General features: G+C 39.6%; 1 long non-coding RNA gene across 2 annotated transcripts in view; it reads left to right on the top strand.

Annotated features, from left to right (window-relative positions):
• Positions 1-13,591, top strand: part of LOC147176861 (uncharacterized) — a 61,615-nt gene that overhangs the window by 2,175 nt on the left and 45,849 nt on the right. For both annotated transcript variants that reach the window (XR_015094432.1, XR_015094431.1), the window contains exon 2: positions 2,643-2,777. This is a non-coding gene — a long non-coding RNA (uncharacterized LOC147176861). The remainder of the gene's footprint in view (positions 1-2,642; positions 2,778-13,591) is intronic.

Consider the following 13,591-nt stretch of genomic DNA (forward strand, 5'->3'; position numbering starts at 1 on the left):
GTCAAGTTGGCGCTTTCTTATCGCCCGGCGCTTATTAAAATGAAGTCACGACGCAAACTGGTATTTAAAAAGTTTAAGTGAAACAATTTGCATTGGGGGTGCGCGAAAATGCTAATGCGCCCTCCTTGGCTAAGCCGCCAAATCGCTGTCATCCATTTTGGGCGCTGATTGCTTTCCGCCTGGATGCCTTCATTTCATTATTGCGAAAATTACAAACATAAAGAATATCGCTGTAATATTCCCGCTTTTTGTCAACGCTCAATCAACCGTAATGTCCTAATTTTTTTCCCGCCGCCAAACTCATTTTATATTATCTTGCCGGGTGTCCCAAAGGGGATTTATTTCATTAATCGGGATTATTGAATTAAATTAAACGAGACACACTTAGCACAAGCAGAACAGTGGTACCTTATCCACGGCGAGAGGCGAGGCCCGGCTCTTTACTGCTATTTAGGCAAACACATTAGGCGGCCATATCTTTTGTTGCTTAGCCACTGCGACTGAATAATTCATTCGTTTGGAAAGATTGACTGTTAGCGACTGGATTCTTTTAATTAAGCAACTTTACAACCACATGCATTCACATGACAAATGGCATTGTTTTACATCCAGGGGACAATTTAACTTGTTCCAGAAATTTTATTTTAGCACAGGAGTGTCCAAAATTTTCACTTTGAGTTTTTATTATTATTTTTTTTTACTTCAACTTATTTATTAAACACGGTAAAATCAATGAAGCAATTATACATTGTTGATATAATGTCATTATTTTTGAAAAGCTGCTACTGCTAAAGGTCATAAGGCAAATAGTTCAGGATTTTTGTTTTGTTTTAGGTTTTGCCGCTATAATAGATCCACCTCTCCACTGAGCACCCAAAATTCTGAACCACAACAAGAACAATCTGTAGTAAACTGACCACCAATGTGATGTTTTCACAAATCGCACCTTGATAATAAGCAGCAAGTGGATGAAACCACTTTTGTTTCTGAAACTGAATTATCTTGACCTCCACAGTGTTACAAACAGAAATTCAGTTACTGTTTTTGCTGTTAATTTATGTGTTTTTGCATAGCTAGAAAAGTTTAATCCACCCTCTTTTTATAAAAAAAATAACATTGTGGCCATGTCCAAAATTATTTTTAGTATATGCCGCGGGCCTCCGAAAAGTGTATGGCGGGCCACAAATGGGCCCCGGGCCGAAGTTTGGACACCTCTGTTTTAGCAGCTAGCCGGAATTCAGAATTGGGCTATATACGTACTACTAAGCAGGCTAAAACAATTTTTTGTTTTCCCTCCAATTCCAATCAAAGCCACCAATTTTCCAAATTATTGAATGTCACCAAATTATTAACCTGCGTTTTTGGCCTGTAATGAATTAAGAGTGATTGTTTTCCCCCTTTCTCCAATTTACTCAGAAAACAGTTGAGCTGTCAATCGTCAACTTTAAACCTGTTCGATAATTATGATTTTATGATCACAAATTATGTGCGGTCAACATCAAGAAATAAAACAAAGCTACTTTTAAAAATGTGCTTTGGATGCTCATGAGAGCCCTGTTTATTAGATACACACATACCAATAATCAAATCAAATTAGAGGATTTTTATCAGAAACTTAAAAATTATCCTGAGAAATTATCCTGTGTTCTGCTTAAGAAAATGGTCGTGGGTCGGCGATTTGCAAGTTTCCACTCGCGGGTCAGTCTTGGTACTATGACAGGCATTTGGGTTTGGGAGAGAAGACTCACCATTATTTGCAGAGCAGGGGTCTCAAACTCACTGCCTGGGGGCCATTTGCGGCCCAGAGGATGACATTTAGCAGCCCATTACTTGACATTGAAGTTTAATGTTAGTGCGACATTTTTTACCTCGTCGTTGCCCTTTAATGTGTGTGTGTGTGTGTGTGTGTTTGTTTCAAATTGCTTATAGGCTACCATAGCTCAGGCTCATGACCGCTTTTGGCAAAACATAATTCTGAAGTGACACCAAGTGGAAAGAGAGATAGCACCCAGTCTCAGTCATATTTTTTTCAAACCCGGCAGTCAACAGTAAGGTTGGTGACAAGAACAGCAATTTAAAGAGAAAAAAAGGGATTTTTTTTGTTTTTGTTGTTGTTGTTGCGCACAAGCACAAGCACACCCCAACATGTTTTGAACATGCTGAAGAAAATGCAAAATACCAGGGAGATGAAAGAAATTAGCAGGTCACCAATGTTGTTCACGTTCGGAAGACCCGTTAATGTTCTGAAATGTAATTTAGAAGATTGGATTAGTCGTACTTTTTCGGATACATTCTTTGTGAAATGTGTAATGTGGCCAAGACACATCTCTCTTTCATTTTGAGTTGAGTACACACCTTAAGAGCAGAAAGGACACACCTTCCGATGTCATGTATGGGGTCTGTCACATAAAAAAAAGAAAAAAGATAGTGTGATCTTAAAAATCTGTATGCGTATACCTCACTCAATACATGAACTACTACTGTATCCTGGTCCTCTTTGTAAACCAGTAGCCATGCAACTCCGACACACACCAGCAGATGGCAGCCTGTTTCCACTGTTGAAGCTGATGGCGTCCTTCCAGAACGCACCGTCCTGCCTTTGCAAAGCGTTCCCATTACTATAAAGCCTTTTTCATCTCCAGGACCGAACCTCCACACTCCGGAGCAAACGTGGCCATCTCTCCCGCCAGGCACCATGAGAACCACAACCACCATGTGAGGTCTCCAATGCACCGGACATGCCCAGTCTTCATCAATCAACTGCATACAAGACACCTGTGAGTTCAGTTTACCCTTCATCCTCCAATCGCTTTGGCTGGCACAAATTAGCACACAATCCTGAGTGCGGCGAAAGACGGAAATAACAGGGCGGGCTGACGACCATGCCAATCACACACGTGTTCCAGTTCATTTCATTCTGTGTCAACAAGTTCAGGGCTTTGTTTGGAAACCGCCACGCGCTCACAAACATGTTTTATCACCAAGAGAAGAAATTCGGAAAGATGTATTTGGTTGCTAACATATTTTTATCATCTTTTCCACCGTGACCTAGTATGGAGGGACACAAAGCCATCAGAATAGATGTACTTCCACTTTATTGGGAAGTCTTTCTACAAGGTTTTGGAGGGTGTAACTATTGTTACAACTGTGAGAGGTTCGCCATTTCCATTGTGTTTCCCCTAAAAGGTTTTTCTACACCAAACTCATACAAATGCTTCTTTACGGGCCTGGTTTTGTCCACCAAGACTAGAAAACGGCCTGGCCCAAACTGCCCCCATGCTAATATGAAGGACTATGAATTAATTAAAATATTAACTCTCATTCAAGCCTATAATTGATGACTGGCCTCAATTAATTTGAAACTAAAAATGCCTCTCCTTAAATAGTTGCAGCAGACTTTGTTAGCATGTGAACAACATGTTCAATCTGATGTTTTAAATATTAATTAATTTATTTAATCTACTTGTACAAGTAGAATTTGTTTTTAATTATATTGGCAAATGATCACAATATTCTGGCTAAATGAAATGAATTTCATACCGTTTACATTTTGATTCACTCATTTTGATCCAATTGTATGAATGCGTTTTATTCATACTCATAAATGATCACAGTACATTGGTACAGTGTGCAAATTTAAATGTCCTTATACTACTATGGCAAATAAAAAATGCAATTTTACAAGTGCATCCCTCTAATAAACTACTTGTACTCTGTGTAGTTAAATAAATCATTTGTATCTTTTGGCTTATTTAAAAAAAAAAAAAAAGATTTTTTTTTTCCTTCCTGAATTGAAATTGGTACAACACATGAAATAAAATGTGTAATTTTAGTCAATACACTTGAGGCCATGCATTAGCAGTATGATCCGAGGTTCCCGTGGCGTGTGTGATACCTCAGTCATTATCGTCATGCTCATGCGTGGCTGCCTGCTAAATAATGTGCGCTCCTTTGATGGGGGTCATTGGATAGAAATTCTGACACTTGAATAATTAATAAAGACAATCTAAGGAGCTGGCTTCTCTTTCCCCTTTTTCTGTTTGGGCAAGATTGCCTGGTAGCCGAGCTTTCAACGCAGACTTTGCCGTCTAATTCATGCGGCTTGCAACCATCGTCCAATAACGCTGTAGGTCGGCGGGTGTGATGAGGAGATTGTCCTGAGTGTGACCCACAGGATGGAGGAGGAGAGGGAAGAAAGCCGCACGCACATGCACACACACACACACACACATACAACCACAGAATCTATTTCCATTTCGAAAGTAAAAATAAAACAAAAGCCTATTACAGCGACGGCTTTGTTTAGCTACATAATTGCTTTTCATTATTCAGAGCGCCATTGATACCCGCAGTGTCGCTTGAAAGAGGCCCAGTTGTAGCGTCGAGGCTGGAAATGAGATCTTTTATTGATACTGTCGTGTCTCAGATCTGATTCTTACAAATGCTGAGTGATAAAACTGCAGCCTGATTGTCTGTCTGTCCGCGTGAATACTAATGCCACTCTTCGGGCTGCCGGTCGGGAGACACATGCTAGCCTAGAAATTTTGGAAGGCGGATGGCTGTTGATGGAATTCCCACTCAGGGCGCAACACTGGCTGCAAAAATCTGGGGCAGGCAGAATGCAAATCCAAACTCTCGCTTAGTTGCCACTGAAAGTCCCCAAGGCAAAACTCTTGTAGCGTTTTTAGTTGGATAAACATTCAGTCTATCAGGGAAAAAATGGACTCAATTTAAAATCCAGAGAAATCTGGATAATTTAACAGACTGGGATTGGTTTTCCATCCATCCATTTTCTAGCAGTTTCCCAGTTGATCGAGAGGGAAAGACACCCTGAAATGGTCGTCATTGGTCAGGAATGGAAACAGTTGTGTACGACTGCACTCCCATCCATCCCAGCTTCCATTTTTCGACTGCTTATCCTGCCCAGGGTCGCGGGAGATACTCGAATCTATCGCAATAACTTTGGACCGAAGACACCATGGATTGGTTTCCAGTTAATTGCCTTCAGGGCTAGACTGGCTGCCGGACATAGCGGGCAGCTGAGGGAGCAGCCCATTAAGTTATTTTCAAAATAAACAGTAAATTGACGCAATTTGATCTACATCATTGGCCTGGGGTATACGGTAGTCAGGAATGTCACTGGCCAGGCGGTACATTTAAATGTCAGCTCTAACAGAATGTCATCTTAAGCCCATATCCCACTGAGGGGGCAACGTTTGCAAAGCTAGCGAATGTTGATTTCTCGGCAGGGTTTTTTCAAGGTCGCAACATTCGCTACATTAATTAACTAACTTTTGTATGTTTTTTGTTGTTGCAAGGACATTTTTAACATGGCTAAAAAAAATCATCTTGTCTACAAATATATATCGTCCTGTGTTTTTTCTTTTTTAAGACAAAACTTAGTCTTAAAAAAGAAAGAAACACGGGACGAAATTTTTAACTTGTTCAAAAAAAGCAAACCTGATAAACCCTGACAGGAAATCAGCATTCACTCTAGAAAACAGTTGGGTAAAAAATAACCCAAAAATGAGTCAAGAATCGACCATTTTGAGTTATTTAACCCAAAACGTGTGAAATAACCGACAAAACAACCCAAAAATTGGTTATTATAAATGGGTTATTAATTTCATAAAAAAAAAAAAAAGTTGGGTCAACTTAAATTGATAAACCACAAATCCACCCAGTTTGTTGGGGTTGCTTTGCTGATTTTATTCATTTGACCCAACTTTTTAGGTTGATTAAAATGACCTGATTCAATTGGGTCAAAAATGAGCTAACCCAACTTTTTGAGTTATTAAACCCAAGAAGCTGGGTCAAATTAAATTAAGAATCCACAAAGTGACCCAAATTTTCTAGGTTGTTTGTGGGTTAATCATTTCACCCATTTTTGGGGGTTAACTGAATAACCCAATTGAATTGCGTAAACAATGATTTGAACCAACTTTTTGAGCTATTTAACCCATAAGGGTTAAATTGGGTGAAATTAAATCAATAACCCACAAAGTAACCCATTGTTAGTGGGTTGTTTGTGGGTTATTTATTTGACTCAATATTATTCATTCCGCAGCCTTCCCGTGTCATCATCATCTCTCTCTTCCTCTCTCTCTCTTTTTAAAATTTTTAAAATAAAATAAATCAATTGTGGGTAGGCCCCTTTTTGACTCAATTTTGATTATTTTTGACCAGACTGTTTTTCGAGTGCTCTCTAGCTTCACAAATATTCACCCCCTCAGTGGGATACGGGCTTTATATTTAATGTTGCCTTCACATAATAGTAATGTGATGTGAAAAAATGAGCCACCAATCGCACTATGCAAAATGTTGTCATGACAATCACTCTGATTGGCTGTTAGCTAGCACATGCAAATCAGTGCATGAGATAGAAACTAAGCAATGGCAACGACAAATGCATTATCCTGCTTGTATTATGAGTGTGTTGAGGAAGGTTTTGGATATGTGTGAATTTTGTTTTATGAAACCATGACAATATCTGAGAAACAATGACTTTTCAGTTACAGAGACGGTAACAAGCACAAGATTGTAACACTACCTACTGTCTATTATCTACTGCTTACCCTGTTAAAAATCACAGAAATGCTGAGATTTATCAAAGCAAACTATGGGTTGGACACCCAGTATTGGTCTCCAGTCCATCGCATGGCCATTTACACTTAAAATGAAGCAGTGGGAATCAATTTAGCCGAGTGGACTACTATACTATCGCTGACCTGCTATTGCTATTGTCATCTAGAAATCAGACACCCGTAGCCAGATTCATGTCAACGAGGCTTAGCCATATTATGTTGCCCCGCTTTGCACCAAATGTCCAATCCCCGTGTGGACATTCCTCAAATGCTTCACAGCCGAATTCCACTCACGCCCGTCATCACTTATTCTCTGCCACATGTGTTTAAATCCTACTGAGTTCTGTCCTCTCCGGTTGTTTGGAGTGGTGACGGTTGAACGGCCAGGCCCTCGACATAATACCCCCAGCGTGGTTGTCAAGGCCCGTGTCCCTTCCTCACAGGCATGTGGCGGATAGGACGATAAGTCGCAGGCTCCGCAGTAAAAAGGACAGTAAGAAATAGAGCTCTTTAAAACAGCCGCCAAGACGGGAAGAATGACACTTAGCCCTTAATCATCTCTCTGTCTGCAGGGATCCCCTGTACTTTTGTGTCTATTGCAGATAATGGCCTTTCCTCACTTGACAGCATGTCTTTGCCGAGCCGGAGCACAGTGCAACCAATGCTTAAGTGTATCAGGGTGACAAAGCGATGCCAGATTCAGTGGTGTCGCAGCCCGTCATGTTGTGACACCGCTGACAGCTCGCGGTGTTAAGGACGGGGGAGGCTGTTGAATGGAGTTAGAATAGATGGTGCAGAAAAGACCCAACTTCCACAACAACACTTTCCCTAAGGATCATGATCTGTAACACCAACTGGAACCAGTGGAAGTCAGATGAGAGCACTAGGGTGACTATTGGAAGGGAAAGTCACAATGCGTTTGGAAAGAAAAAAAACACACAGGCAAACAGAACACACATGACTGTTTTTTTGTGTGTGTGATAAATCTTGCGTGCTGCTCCCTTCACTGAAGAGAAAAGTCCAAACCAACTATCCTTTTCTGTCAGCCTGCTTTTTGTTCTTCTGTTTCCTGTTTGTCTAAAACAGCCACGACAAATTGTATAATGGCAAATGGCGGCCCAGTCATTGTGGGAGGTTTGTCATCTCTTGACCTCACCTCAAATCATTATGCATGGACCTCAGAAGTATAGGGACATGCATAACTTCAGCATTCAGGTCATCGGAGGTCAACAAACTCTGTTAACTCATTCAAACTGTATAAATACGTTTTTTAGTACTTTGTCCTGGACTTTTACGCTAGCGCATACAGAAGGCTTCGATGCAGCTTCTGACATGAAGAGGTTAGGGTTAGGGTTGGTAAAGCAATGGTAGTTATTACAAAAAACGGCCAGGTGGCAGCAGAGTATAAGAGATCAACCAGGGCCATGTAGCAAAAAAGCTCTTTTACCCAGTGTTTTCAACAGGTTTGTGACTAATGATGAAATTGAGTTTTATTTTAATGCTAATGCTGCAAAACGGAAACAGACAAAAATATAGTTTTTTTCCTGATGAAAGAAGAGACTCTAATCTTTCTTTTGGTAGGTTCCATGTTTTTTTAAAGCAATAGAACAGAATAAATTCTGTGGACCTTGCAAAATCAGTCAAAATCCCATAAAACAGCCAGGGGCAAAGGAGGTTGCTTCAGAGAAAATGGCTGGGACTGAATGAGTTAATAAAAGATACTACTAAGGACGAAATCCCATTGAAACGTTTGACATATACAAGGTGTGTCATAAAAGGACTGGTGTCAAAAAAGATATAGTGTTTCAAACGCAAACTACAAATTATGAGTTGTCAACTTCAATGCGTACATAACCAAATACATAACTCTTCTTAAGTTATGTCTTGACAACTTGTAGCTACTTCACCATGATGACTATATGCCCGCTTAAAATGTCCTAAGCATCTGACAGTTCCTGACCAAGAAGAATATTGTCATGCTGGAGCAACCTCCACCTGGTCTGGCTCTGTGAGTTATTTATTTATTCTCTCCAAAGCTCAAAAGGGTCAGCAAGGGAACAATTTTGGAGAAGTAGGTAGCATCAAGATGGCTGTGATGTCGGAGATGCGGAACTTGTAGAACTTGAACTTTGGATTTGAAATACAGTACTGTATACTATCTAGGTGACACCAGTCCTAGAACTTTTTTTTTTGGTCACACCTCATATCAGCTATATTCCTATCATATCCCTACTTCACAATCACCAAACCTAACATGACTAAAGCTATTACCCTCACCGTAATGCCAATTTACAAAACCTATCATTCAAACTCGCAGCCATTGAAAAATATTTGCTGGTACAAACTGAATTATGAGGTTGATAACCACTGCAGCATGTCCGGTTAGAGCATAGCTTGTCCAGGTGAGGCAATCAAGACCACTTTATCTCTTTCTGTTGTTTAATTGTAGGGTGAGGGTGGGGGTTATGTGTGTGTGGTTTCTGTAAACAATACAATACAATGCTATGCGAATTAAACAGGAGCCATTGTATGGCTATAATACAATGCTACTTAGCTGGGCAACTTAGCGATACATAAAGTCTAAAATAGTACAAGTACCATTAACTTCAATTAATATATATGACTTAGAATTACTAATACGTTACATTGAGGCACATACACGCACACATTGAGAAATGAGAATTTGGAGCAATGCTTGAACGTGTAGCGACCAACTTCGTCTGTCTGTTGATTCGCGTGGGTCTCAACAACAAGCACAGGCGGCCAAGAACATGCCTAACTATAATTGAAACCAATAAACTGACCAGCAGAGGGCGCCACAACCTCACAAACACAGTTCAAACTGGCCTTTTTAACAGCCATGCAAAACCCAACCCAACCACTACAACACATTAGCAAACAAATGCTAATGCTAACCCCAAATCTACTACCGTATATATAAACGTCACGCTGCCGTAAATACTCCAAAACGAACTCTTTACAACTTATATCATCAAAGTGTACATTTCAGTGTTTTTACAAATCTACCCCGCACCTGAAATGATCTCCAACACTAACTATACCCACCATATAATCAATTGTCCGTCTTCAAAATGCCCCTGTATGTTCCTACTTGGCCGCTATAATAATAGTACAGCAATAACAGACCATGGTTTTATATCCGGCTGCTCTGTGTTGCTGCTGAACATTAAAGATGATTGTCTGCCTCATCTGCCGGCCATTAGCAGCCTGCGAACACTCATTTTCCAGGTCTGTGATCGCACCTAATTCACTCAATGAAATGGGGCTCATGATTACTCAGGCAAAGATATAATATGTCACAGAAAATTAGGTGCAGTTTTTAATAAATTATCATCCGCATATGCTCGTGATGGACAGAGGGAGTTTGTTTTTTGTTGCTTAGGAAATGTTTATGAATTTTTGCTGTTTTCTAAATAATGTAGGAGTCCTTTTGGTTCAAGCCATTTCACCTCTACTTAAAAATAATCAATAATGATAGATTCCCAGACTTCCGCGACCCTTCCCAGTGGCACATAGCAACTTGTCACACAAAGCCAGCGTGAATAAAATATGACTTTGTACATTTTTGCTGGGTTCGCCAGAGTGTATTTTACTCTTACAGCGGCGGCTTTTGCTCGTGATGGAGGGTGAGTCGCGCGTGGCGTCGAAAGGCTTCCATAAATCATTGCGAGCGCCGTACCTCAAAAATAGCGCTTGCATGATAGATGCAAGTTTACTGGAAGCATTTTAACGGCGAACAATGAATCTGTGCATGTGTGTGTGACAAATCTGGAAGCATTTTCTGGTCAGCCGCAGAGCCCTCAGCGATTGGACAAGCTCCATTCCTGCTCCTAAAAGGTTTTGCACTATGGCAAGGGCATCCGCAAGTCATCACACAATTTGTGGCGTGAGAAATTTTCACTGCGCAGGTTTATCCGCACGGTTAGTTTCTATTCGGTATGATTCATATCAGTTATTTGGCATTATGGTGCATCGTGAATGACTGCTTATTTTGTGATCTGGCGTGCATTTTTTTGACAATACAATTCTCGGTATTGTTAAAATTGTGACACTACTGCCTACGGAAATGTTTTATAACCCACATCTAATCCAACCCACTTTATTTCTATTGCACATTTTATTAACGCTTTTTTAAAGTGCTCCACACACTGCCATACAAAATAAATGAGAAAAAAAACTGTCAATAAAATGCTAAAATACAATAAGTAAAAGAGATAAATACATAAAAAATAAAATAAATAAATAATAATAAAAACCTCCAATGGTGAACAGAACTGTCCTCCAAAATACATACTTGGTAGGGGTGTGGCAAAAAATAGATTTTTATAAGAACCGCAATTCTTATTTAGTATGATTAAGAATCGATTTTAAATGTCCCAAAATCTATTTTATTCAAATTGTTTTATACGGTCTTGCCCTTGTTTGTGTGTGCCTTTATTGGAGCGCTGTTCATGTTGTACATGATTTGACCACTTAGGGGCACTGTGGTTCCACACTGTTTCATTGTAGCCACATTAGAGTAGAAAAAAAGTCACGATCAAGTTATTCCAATAAAGGTTGTTGTTTTTTCAGCATAGGAAGAGCCTATGCCAGTGATTAATGTTAAGATGCTTCTCTATATACATTCCTGAAGCGTTTTGTATGAATTGCCATTCTTTTGAGTGATAAAAGTGCCGGGAGTATTGCGCTAATTAGCGTTAGCGAGTCAGACTGGAATGGATCATGACAATTCTTTGCACATCTATAAACAGAAATTATTGTCAATCAAATAATTTTGAATCAAAAATCGAATCGAATCGGGAGTCAAAGATTCCCACCCTTAATACTTGGGCTACAAACCACATCCTACCACCATTATTTTGTGTTGTCGTAAATCCATTTTGCGATATTCACAAATTCGCCCAAGCAATGATGTTTTTTTAAACCTATTTTCGTACATTGGGTGAAAACTCGCCTATAAGTTGGTTTTGTTGCTAAGGCTAACAACAAGGATATCACTTTGGCTCCATCTGGTGGCATCCCGGTGCTGAATTAAGTCTCATTTAGAGCACATAAATTAGCCTTTCAGATACGAAGGCCGCTAATTTTAAGGCAAAATATCAATAGAATTCTTGGATGACTTTATGATATCAATTTGCTATTATTACATTCACAGAGTTCATTTGGACGTACTTGAAAGTCTGCTTAAACACACATATAAGTTACATGAATACATACATAATTTTTATCCCAAGAAAATTGAGTCCTCTGCAAAATCATACATGAAACAAATTGTTAAGAAATCAATTAGACGTGAGCAAGTGCTACTGTTTATTTGTTTGTTCCGAGCTCTGTGAAAGGCATGAGGGACTTCCAGAATTCTTCATATCGCCACATTTCTCCTTCTGTATTTCCTAAACCCACTCCAAACAACCCGCACCCCCTCTCGCCATTCAAGATAAATATGAAACCAAACGGAGAAATTCAGGCTTGAAGCAAAGCGACTAATCTCCCTGCTGCCTGTTTCATTCCTCTGTGTTTAATTGATAGAAATTGCACGCATCAAAAAAAACGCACACTGAGATTTAATGGGCATAAAATGGACATTAGCATTTTAAAGAGGTGGATTAACACATTAATCCGGGCAATTTCCACCCAGCACTTCCAATGAGATCGTCGCAGCGCGAAGGCTCCTAATAGGGCTTAACTGGCTTCCTGCTTTAGTGCTGCTCGCTGGGATAACACCAAACTTTTTTAGTTTTTGGAGAGTGCAGAGAGGGGGGAAACCAAGGGGCTTAATTTGCGTGATGGCTCTTTTCCTTTGCGAGACGTTCGCATGACGTCTTACACAAGTTGCAGCACGTTTTCACAGACTCTGGGGTTTTTAGATGGTGAAATTGCTCGTGCCTGAAAAGCCATAATCAAAGGGGCGCATTGTTGGACGAACATCACGGAGTTGACTTTTCATCCACGCTGAACATATGTGGTTTTCCCAAAAAGAGGCTCCTTGGGTTACTGAGCGCGATCCTCATACATACAGTGGAAGCGAGTACATGATGTTAGGGGGGCCTGCACAATGCCTCGTGATCAAAGCACATACAAGGCGCTCGCCATTTTGCCAGATGAAACTAATTTGGGATGATTTTTCGAAGGAGCTACAGATGGGCGATGGTTGGAGGCTCCCATGACCGACCCCCAAGTGTTTTAAGCGCAGAGTTGGGCGATTATTGCTAGTTAATTTTCATTTGACAGAAATGGAATGTATTAGAATATTGTTCTCTCTACATTGCAATATGTAATAATGTGTGATTTTTGAGTTATTGCTTTTGCACCAAAACAACTGCAGAAATTATTCTGATGGCTTTTAGTAAGGCAAATTATCAGAGTGAAGAGAGAGAAAAAAAGTTTGGCAGGATTCTCACTTAAAGTGAGAATTCTGACTTTAAAGTCAGAATTCTGAGAATAAAGTCGGAAAGTGAGAATTCTGACTTTATTAGTGCGAGAATTATTTTCACTTTAAAGTTAGAATTCTCACTTTAAAGTGATAATTCTAAGAATAAGGTGAGAACCCTGCCAAACATTTTTTTTCTTTCTTCACTGGCCCTAATCCTCTTCCGTACTTTATATTAGGGGTGTCAGGCAATCATTTTTTAAAATCATAATTAATCGCATGATTTCAATAGTTAACTCACGATTTATCGCAAATTTTATATTTTTTCTAATTGTACAAGGAAAAATGTACAATAAAATATGAGTTTTCATACTCTTGTTAACATAAAAGTAGAAAAAATGCTAAACTAAAGAAATGTGGCTGCATCGTTTAGTCATTAATACAGTAGTTTCATAATAATTAATAAAATTGAATTAAAATGAATTTTTGTTACTGTATGTTAAAAACCGAGTGTCATATTGACTTGTTGAGGTAATTTACCTGCCACTAGATGGCATAATTCCATTTGTAAGATGGTGACAGCTCTGTGCATTTTTCTTTTCATATGAAAAGCTGT

The sequence above is a fragment of the Leptonotus elevatus genome, chromosome 3 (assembly GCF_054856555.1).
Source record: "Leptonotus elevatus isolate MCC_2025b chromosome 3, RoL_Lele_1.0, whole genome shotgun sequence".
NCBI classification, from domain to species: Eukaryota; Metazoa; Chordata; class Actinopteri; order Syngnathiformes; family Syngnathidae; genus Leptonotus; species Leptonotus elevatus.